Consider the following 10,328-nt stretch of genomic DNA (forward strand, 5'->3'; position numbering starts at 1 on the left):
CAGTGTTACCAAGCCAATGTATGGTGTGACCTAGTCCTCGGCTTGGTAAAACCAGGTGGTGATGATGACATATCAGGAAGGAATTACTCATTAAATGAGTCCCTAATTGGCTTGATAATATATTGCTGCTACAAATGTTGATATTTCATAGATAGATTTTATGAATACAGGAATTTTCATTTTAAAATGAATACCTCTGGAGAAATGTTATTGAAAATAGCCCACAAATCTTTTAAGCATTGCAGAGTAAACACAAAGATGTATCCTAGCTATAGTAGATGTATTATGGAGTTCACCTTGCTGTCTTCTCAGTTCAAAGCCCTATCAGGCACTACTTAAGAGCAGGATCAATAAGACTTAGAGTGTTCATGTTCAGAGAATGTTTTCCTCCGTTCCCTTTATTTCATTCCAATGCAGACAAATCAAGCTCATCTAAGGTAGAGACTATGGTGAGAGGGGGTGTCAAAACCAACCATTTATGCTAGCAAACTCCTTATCAATTTACACCTAGAAGAAATCGGACATTCTGTCAACACAATAGCATTGTGTTACAAATTGTTGTGTATTTATCATGTTCTTATTAATCATAATGTATTATTTTTGAAAAGCTGCTTTTTTTTCCTGGAGTGAGTGAGGACAACATGAAGCCTAATAGCTGGACTGTAGTCTGCCACTTTGGTCCAGTCATCTCTTGTTCCATTGTACCACTCCACCAGGAAAGGCGATCTCCAATAAACACTGTCCCAGCTGGAAGCATTGCTCTGCAAGTGAAGCACTGCAAACACCACTTAGTTAACACGAAGCACCACAACATGTTGGTCAATTAACAACTGTGACTCAATGCTCATTCATATTCAGTGGATATTGTGCCATGTTTAATATGACTGATACTGGGCCCTCATGACACATAAACATATCAAATACCTATCAACCGTTCATCATAAACTACAACAGTACGTCATAGATTGGACATCTGAAATGTTATTCCCATTAGCTGAATAATTTAGTATAATTTGTTTGTGATCTAAACGGCTTGTGTCTGTGACCGCAGACCATTGGCAGACACTTGGTGTCATTAGGAGTAGCGCAGGTTGACCTTCGGGTCACCACACGTTGTTGTTATGCAAATTGAGGTCAACAGGTGGTAGCTTTCATTCACCTATATGTTCAAAGCTTCCTTCAGCTCGTCGGTGTCTTAAAGCAGTGCAGCAGACATGTGTTAGGGGACATGAAGAACAGTTATCCATAGATCCTCTTGTTGTTTATATCTGTACAGAATGACAAGGTACGTTCTGGTTTATGTCCTACGGTGTAAAGGACTGGACCACATGTACCATACAATATGCATTGTTGTTGACTGCCCACAGCTGACAAAATTACATTGGAAATCCATTGTTTTGACATGAGTTTATTACAGACCTGTGACATCTCACCGCCCCTTAACCTTTGATCTTTTGGGTAGTCTGGCCTATGTGACCTTGGCGTTTCAGTCATTCCAACGTCACCTGGAGTGGCATTTCTCTGTATCATCCACCACTCCCTTTTGTAAAAGAGAGACAATGAGATTATATGAACTATTGTACAGCTTCAGTCAATAACAGTTGAAAAGGTTTGTTACAGAAAGGCATTTACTTATTATGGCTGTGCTTCCTACTTCATGAAATAGATGAACTACAATTTACAGACATTTATTTACCAAATGGGATAAACATTTGAAGGAAAATCATGTGTTTTTGATACAATTATATTTCTGAAAGTATTATTAAAAGTCCAATTTTATTATGTTGCAATTGGCTAAATTTATTGTGAAAAGTAGAGCGATTTCCCAAAGATCAGTTCCCTATGTTCAAGCCTTCGAGATAAAATTGCTCAACAACGTTAACCAACATTTTTTTCAGATATGGAACAATCACTGTCAGTTCTGGCAACATTTCAGTAAGATCCATTTTAACTGTGGAATGCAGCATCGCTACATTAATATAAACGTACACAGTGTGACAATAGAAATGAATTTGCTAAACAGTTAGCAATGCTGATAGCCATACATTAGCTTAATGACATACTGTTCCTCGAGGCTCAAACTTTATAAACGCTGCCTATTCCCTAAACGATGTAGCCTACAATGTTGGTCAGACGTCAGGGAAGAACAAGGTTACCATTCCAAGTAAATCGCCTTTTCTCTCACTGACGTTATGCCGATAGTTTAAAGATGGACAATGTTGGAAACAGAGAATGCAAGACAGAAGATGTTTTATTTCAGGCATGCTGTAGTTTTTAGTTTGTTCATTTGTGTACAGAGCAGGGTTACTGTTATGCTATGGATTTATGAACGTATAGTTGTATGGATTCATTAAAAATGCGTTATGTATCAAAGAAACTTCCTGCCTGGTTACCTTTGTATTTAACATGTGTTGCACAAGTTCCGCCATTTGGTATTATTATTTCAGCCTATTGTATGGTTATTTTATAATAAAATTGTTATATGTAATGATCAAAAACTGAAATAATAGTTATGTTGTTTTTCAATGTTTAATGTTTCTGTAAAAAATGGAATAAAAATGGTATGAACCGGATAATTATTTCCTATGTTGTCTGATTTCCAATTACGCTTCTGTTTATGCCATTGTCATGTGTCTGATTATTTGATTTGGGGAATGCACATTGCATCAGAGTTGCCCTGAGTGAAAGCACAACGTTTCTATGGTCCATCCTTGTAATGATTGCATCTCTTACTTTAATGACTTGTGAGAATGGCATTAGTCTCCTTAGAATTGTAAGAAACCGCTATGGTTTTAGAATTCAACATTTGTTCCCCGAACCAATGAGTCAGTACAGTAAATTATGTATTTTCAACAATACTGTATATCATCTGTTTTATAATCAAGGGCATCATTTCTGAGGGAAACACACAGCCACCTGATATGTGAGATGGTGCAGCAACTGTCCAGTTTAGAGAAACAGGACTATATGATTAGAGGAGAGGTGAAGTCAACACACATTCACGGGGGAACATGACATTGTATCTGGCTGTATGATAAATCCCCTGTAATCAGCAGCATTACACTGGTTCTCATCTGAATTAGCCTATAGTGCTTACTGATCCTCATAAAAGTGCATTCTTTATGGAACTAATGGCTTCTCATTTACTCATCACAGGGACACGGTGCATGCTCCTGCACGCCTTATTAATTTAGGAGGATCCTGATGCATTGGATGCCACTAGAAGGAAGGAGGCTTTTTAAAAAGTGTTTTATAATACCAAATTGAAGTTTTTTTTGTGGGGACAGGAATCCAACCCGCTAAATCATTTCCCAAATGAGGTGTCAAAAGGCTTTTATTATCTGACTCTAAGCATTTCATTTGGCTGTGGCACTGGGCCTGCCTGCCTGCTGACAGTTAAGATGTATTGATTTAATTGCCTTGGGCAAACATGCAATAAAATCATCTCAAAGACACATTTTCATGGCATTGCGGATCATCAAAGTAATTTTTCGAACCTCTATATATCTGCAGGTTACCATCTGATATCCAAGTCAAAGCATCTCATTAATGTGGATGACTCAAATCATTTCTGAAGTGGAATCAGTGATTTTGTTATTTGCAGGAAACTCTGGGTACATGTTAAATGACAGGAGGTACTGGGTACATGTTAAAACATTGTAAATACTATAACATTGATGGACCTTGCTACAGCCCACATGCTATATATACTATAACATTGATGGGCCTTGCTACAGGCCACATGCTATATATACTATAACATTGATGGACCTTGCTACAGGCCACATGCTATATATACTATAACATTGATGGATGCCCACATGCTATATATACTATAACATTGATGGACCTTGCTACAGCCCACATGCTATATATACTATAACATTGATGGTCCTTGCTACAGGCCACATGCTATATATACTATAACATTGATGGACCTTGCTACAGCCCACATGCTATATATACTATAACATTGATGGACCTTGCTACAGGCCACATGCTATATATACTATAACATTGATGGGCCTTGCTACAGGCCACATGCTATATATACTATAACATTGATGGTCCTTGCTACAGGCCACATGCTATATATACTATAACATTGATGGACCTTGCTACAGGCCACATGCTATATATACTAGAACATTGATGGACCTTGCTACAGCCCACATGCTATATATACTATAACATTCATGGTCCTTGCTACAGGCCACATGCTATATATAATATAACATTGATGGACCTTGCTACAGGCCACATGCTATATATACTATAACATTCATGGTCCTTGCTACAGGCCACATGCTATATATACTATAACATTCATGGTCCTTGCTACAGGCCACATGCTATATATACTATAACATTCATGGTCCTTGCTACAGGCCACATGCTATATATACTATAACATTGATGGACCTTGCTACAGGCCACATGCTATATATACTATAACATTGATGGACCTTGCTACAGGCCACATGCTATATATACTATAACATTCATGGTCCTTGCTACAGGCCACATGCTATATATACTATAACATTGATGGACCTTGCTACAGGCCACATGCTATATATACTATAACACATTGATGGACCATTTGGCTACAGGCCACATGCTATATATACTATAACATTGATGGTCCTTGCTATATATACTATAACATTGATACAGGCCACATGCTATATATACTATAACATTGATGGACCTTGCTACAGCCCACATGCTATATATACTATAACATTGATGGACCTTGCTACAGGCCACATGCTATATATACTATAACATTGATGGACCTTGCTACAGGCCACATGCTATATATGCATTGCATTCAGAAAGTATTCAGACACCTTCCCTTTTTCCACAATTTCTTACCTTACAGCCTTATTCTAAAATGTGTTAAATTCATTTTATCAATCTACACACAATATCCTATAATGGGCCTTGCTACAGGTCCCATGCTATATATACTATAACCTTGGCATAAATACAACAAAAATACAAAAACAACCAAATAAATGTCCATCCCAGACTTCTCCCACATTGAAAATGGCACACTCAAAACTGATAGGTATATTGCTCTCCCCTTTCAAAATGACCTTTAATTTAACCCATTTTCAAACAGAATATTCAACCTGCCTCCATGGATCCTAAACACACATTGTGTGTTGATTTAAAAAGCACAACAGATAATGTAAAGGAAAATCCACTTACACTCACTGACAATATATGTTCAAAGTGGTCGATTAAATAGATTGCTTTCCTCAATCTATTCATTTGTTAAAATGCAGGGATGTTAGATTTCCTATTCACATTCATTTACAGCACAGCGGTACTGACTTGAGTGTGTTGAGCACTTAATTGAATGATTCTTGATTAAACTCTGTGCCTGGTGAGAACAGCACATCACATTGCACTGCTCTGTAATTGGCTTGCTCGTTAGATTCCACCTGCTTTGGATGCACAGACGGCTCCATTTCGTTTATTACATCTTGATTTCACATGCAGTTCATTGCCAGGCAATCAGTCTGATTGTTAATGCATTCTCTATCCACATCTCTTTGTCTAAAAGAGCTAGTTAATGTCTCCCAATAAGATCAAGTTATATCCACGTCAGTGGCGGTCAGTACTCTTTTAAGATGAAGGAGGACAATTATTTTTCATGAGCATGGCCTTGTTTCTATTACAGCATATTGGATGTCATTCATATTCCATTCATCCAGTTCAATGGCGATAGGTTCAGGCTACTACATGAAACTCAAATTTTCCCTAGAACCATCATGAGGTTGCTACAACCTAGCACAGAGGTCGAGAGACAAATTTGAGGTGACAGACAGTGACACATGGACGAACAGTGACATTCAACACCGCCTTGCACACTCTTGCCTCAATCTAGCTGATATAGGATGTAATCATTGGTCCAACAGTTGCAAACGAGAGTTTATATTGGACAAATTCAAGTGTGTTTATCCCCATTTTGCTTCCGTTTAAGAAACGTTTTTCAACAGAATAGGCGGAATTAATACACCCCTGATCACGAGTAAACACACAGCCACGTTGTATTCCTTCTCGCATCCATGCTCTTTCCTCTTCTCACCTCTTCCCTTCGCTTGTGGACTTCAATGTACAACACATCGTTGGCACCATATTAGCTAAGTAACGTCATAGTCAGCATAACTAATAATTCTAAAGCGATAGTAAGCCCTCTACAATCATGCAGTAACGTTACAGTGTACAGTCAGTAAGCAGCTACACCGGCGGGCCCCGGTGGCAAGCTGCCAGTTGAGGACTTGTGAGGCGTCTGTTTCTCAAACTAGACACTCTAATGTACTTGTCCTCTTGCTCAGTTGTGCACCGGGGCCTCCCACTCCTCTTTCTATTCTGGTTAGAGCCAGTTTGTGCTGTTCTGTGAAGGGAGTAGTACACAGAGTTACAACATTAACAATGTCAACACTATTTCTGATCAATTTCATGTTATTTTAATGGACAAATTTTTTTGCTTTTCTTTCAAAAACAAGGACATTTCTAAATTACCCCAAACTTTTGAATAGTAGTGTATATCCATGTAAGGCTCGCTATGCCAAACTCATGTGGGAGGAGACTATAATATCAATGTAAATATGTCTCATCAGTACTCCACCATTTACCATAAAGCTCTGTCATTCACCTTCTCAGTCATTTGAAATAATTAAATTGATTAAGAAATGATGATGAACTGAGCATTCATCTGACAGATTATTACTGCACTATTATGATAATCTCCCACTGAAAGGTTCCTGATAGAATATTTCCTTCACAATATTTGTGTTTTACATGCAGATCAGACATAATCCTGTTTTTCTTGCTCATCAGAACTTGGGGAATGACAGTTTACCAAAATGACTTTCAGATTCCTCTCTCCATACCCTGCCTACATTGCATTACTGGAATGTTTGGTAACAGAGACAAGTTCTGAAGACAGATACTTAATGAGGTTAGCTCTCTGACACAGAACATGTGGCCTCTGGCCCAGCTGCATTTAACAGTCTGTCAAGCAGTGGCAAGGGCAGAAATCCATTCATGGCAAGGCCTGCATAAATGTAGGTGTGCCCAAATGAAGGGACTCAAATCATCATGAAATGATCATAAAAGCATAGCCTACACTACACCCTACTGAAATTGACTACACACACACCAAACCATTTAACATGTGATTTCACATTGCAGACTAAATAGTCTTGCAGGAACACGTAAATCCATGACTCACATAGACCTACACATAATAAACCATAGGCCTGTAATTAATAGCTAGACTAGAACATAAACACTCCAATGTACTTGTCCTCTTGCTCAGTTTTACAGCGGGGCCTCCCACTCCTCTTTCTATTCTGGTTAGAGACAGTTTGCGCTGTTCTGTGAAGGGAGTAGTACACAGCATTGTACGAGATCTTGGCAATTTCCCGCATGGAATAGCCTTCATTTCTCAGAATAAGAATAAACTGACAAGTTTCAGGAGAAAGCTCTTTGTTTTTGGACTTTTTGAGCCTGTAATCGAACCCACAAATGCTGATGCTCCAGATACTCAACTAGTCTAAAGAAGGACAGTTTTATTGCTTCTTTAATGAGCACCTCGTTTTCAGCTGTGCTAACATAATTGCAAAAGGGTTTTTTAATGATCAATTATCGTTTTAAAATGATAAACTTGGATTAGCTAACATAACGTGCCATTGGAACACAGGAGTGATGGTTGCTGATAATGGGCCTCTGTACGCCTATGTAGATATTTCATTAAAAATCAGCTGTTTCCAGCTACATTAGTCATTTACAACATTAACCATTTCTACACTGTATTTCTGATCAATTTGATGATATTTTAATGGGGGGAAAAATGCCTTTCTTTCAAAAACAAGGACATTTCTAAGTGACCCCAAACTTTTGAACCGTAGTATATATATATATATATATATATTTACCAGTCAAAGGTTTGGACACACCCACTCATTCAAGGGTTTTTCTTTATTTTACTATTTTCTACTTTGTGGAATAACAGTGAAGACATCTAAACTATGAAATAACACAAATCAAATCACATCAAATTGTGCTGGTCACATACAAATATTTAGCAGATGTTATTGCGGGTGTGTAACGGCTCTCCTCTTCGTCTGATGATTAGGATTAGGAATCATCGGACCAACACGCAGCGTGGTAAGTGTTCATAGTAAATTTAATTAAATAAACTGAACACTGAATGACAAAAAACAACACAGAGAGTGAAAGACACAAAACAGGAAACATCTACCCACAAACACAGGTTGGAACAAGTTACCAAAGTATGGTTCTCAATCAGAGACAACGATTGACAGCTGCCTCTGATTGGGAACTATACCAGGCCAAACACATAGATATACAACACACAGAACAAAACATAGAATGAAAAACATAGAATGCCCACCCCATCTCACACCCTGACCAAACCAAAATAGAGACATAAAAAAGGAACTAAGGTCAGGACGTGACAGTACCCCCCCCCCCCCAAAGGTGCGGACTGCGGCCGCAAAACCTGAACCTATAGGGGAAGGTCTGGGTGGGCATTTCACCGCGGTGGTGGCTCTGGTGCGGGATGTAGACCCCACTCCACATTAGTCTTGGCCCACTTAGGTGGCGCCTCTGGAGTAGCGACCCTCTCCGCCGACCCCGAACTGGTGACCCTTACAGCGGAGACTCTGGCGGCACTGGACAGGCGGGAGACTCTGGCGACCCCGGAAAGGCGGGAGACTCTGGCAACCCCGGACCGGCGGGAGACTCTGGCGGCGCCGGACAGGCGGGAGACTCTGGTGGCTCCGGACTGGCGGGCGGCTCTGGCGTCTCCGGACTGACGGGCGGCTCTGGCAGCTCCGGACTGACAGACGGTTCTGCAGCTCCGGACAGATGGGCGGCTTTGGCAGCTCCGGACTGACGGGCGGCTCTGGCAGCTCCGGACTGACGGGCGGCTCTGGCAGCTCCGGACAGGAGGGAGAATAGAACACAGTATATGCATGTGAAATGAGTAAAGCAGTATGTAAATACTATTAAAGTGACTAGTGTTCCATTATAAAAGTGACCAGTGGTTTCATGTCTATGTATATATGGCAGCAGCCTCTAAGATGCAGGGTTGAGTAGGCTATTTAACAGTGATGGCCTTGAGATAGAAGCTCTCGGTTCCAGCTTTGATGTACCTGTACTGACCTCCCCTTCTGAATGATAATGGGGTGAATAGGCCGTGGCTCATATGGTTGATGTCCTTGATGATTATTTTGGCCCTCCTGTAACATGGGGGTGCTGTAGGTGACCTGGAGGGCAGGCAGTGTAACCCCGATGATGCTTAGGGCAGACCGCACCACCCTCTGGAGAGCCCTGTGGTTGCGGGCGGTGCAGTTGCTGTACCAGGCAGTGATACAGCCCAACGGGATGCTCTCAATTGTGCATCTGTAAAAGTGTGTGAGGGTCTTAGGGGCCACTGTCTGTGTGGGTGGACCATTTCAGATTGTCAGTGATGTGTACACCGAGAAACATGAAGTTTTCCACCTTCTCCACTGCGGTCTCATCAATGCTTCTGCTTTTTCCTGAAGTCCACAATAAGTTCCTTTGTTTTGCTGATGTTGAGGGAGAGGTTCTTTTCTGGGCACCACTCCGCCATGGCCCTCGCCTCCTCCCTGTAGGCTGTCTCATCATTTTTGGTAATCTGGCCTACTATGGTTGTGTCATCTAGAAACTTGATGTACTCATGGTTGAACAGGGAGTACAGGAGGGGGCTGAGCAAGCACCCTTGTGGGGCCCCTGTGTTGAGGTTCAGTGAAGTGGAGGTATTGTTTCCTACCTTCACCACCTGGGGGCATTCGTTCAAGAAGTCCAGGACCCAGTTGCACAGTGCGGGATTCAGACCCAGGTCCACGAGCTTGATTATGAGCTTGGGGGTACTAGGGTATTGAAGACTGAGCTATAGTCAATTAACAGAATTCTCTTGTCCAGATGGGATTGGGCAGTGTGCAGTGCAAAGGAGATTGCATCGTCTGTGGATCTATTGGGGCGGTAAGCAAATTAAAGTGGGTCTATGGTGTCAGGTAAGGTAGAGGTGATATGATCCTTAACTAGTCTCTCAAAGCACTTCATGATGCCAGAAGTGAGTACTACGGGGCGATAGTCATTTAGTTCAGTTACCTTTGCTTTCTTTTCAATAGTGGACACCTTGAAATAAGTGGGGACAGCAGACTGGGATAGGGAGGGATTGAATATTTCTGTAAACACTCTAGCCAGCTGGACTGCGCATGCTCTGAGAACGCAGTTAGGGATGCCATCTGGGCCGGCAG

General features: G+C 40.9%; 1 long non-coding RNA gene across 1 annotated transcript; it reads right to left on the bottom strand.

Annotated features, from left to right (window-relative positions):
• Positions 1-200: 200 nt before the first annotated feature.
• LOC124011225 lies at positions 201-5,369 on the bottom strand. Its single transcript, XR_006834561.1, has 4 exons — positions 5,218-5,369; positions 1,420-1,540; positions 1,160-1,268; positions 201-775 (listed from the first exon to the last, which is right to left on the bottom strand). It is a non-coding gene; the product is annotated as an uncharacterized LOC124011225 (long non-coding RNA).
• Positions 5,370-10,328: the final 4,959 nt, after the last annotated feature.

The sequence above is a fragment of the Oncorhynchus gorbuscha genome, linkage group LG23 (genome assembly GCF_021184085.1).
Source record: "Oncorhynchus gorbuscha isolate QuinsamMale2020 ecotype Even-year linkage group LG23, OgorEven_v1.0, whole genome shotgun sequence".
Lineage (NCBI taxonomy): Eukaryota > Metazoa > Chordata > Actinopteri > Salmoniformes > Salmonidae > Oncorhynchus > Oncorhynchus gorbuscha.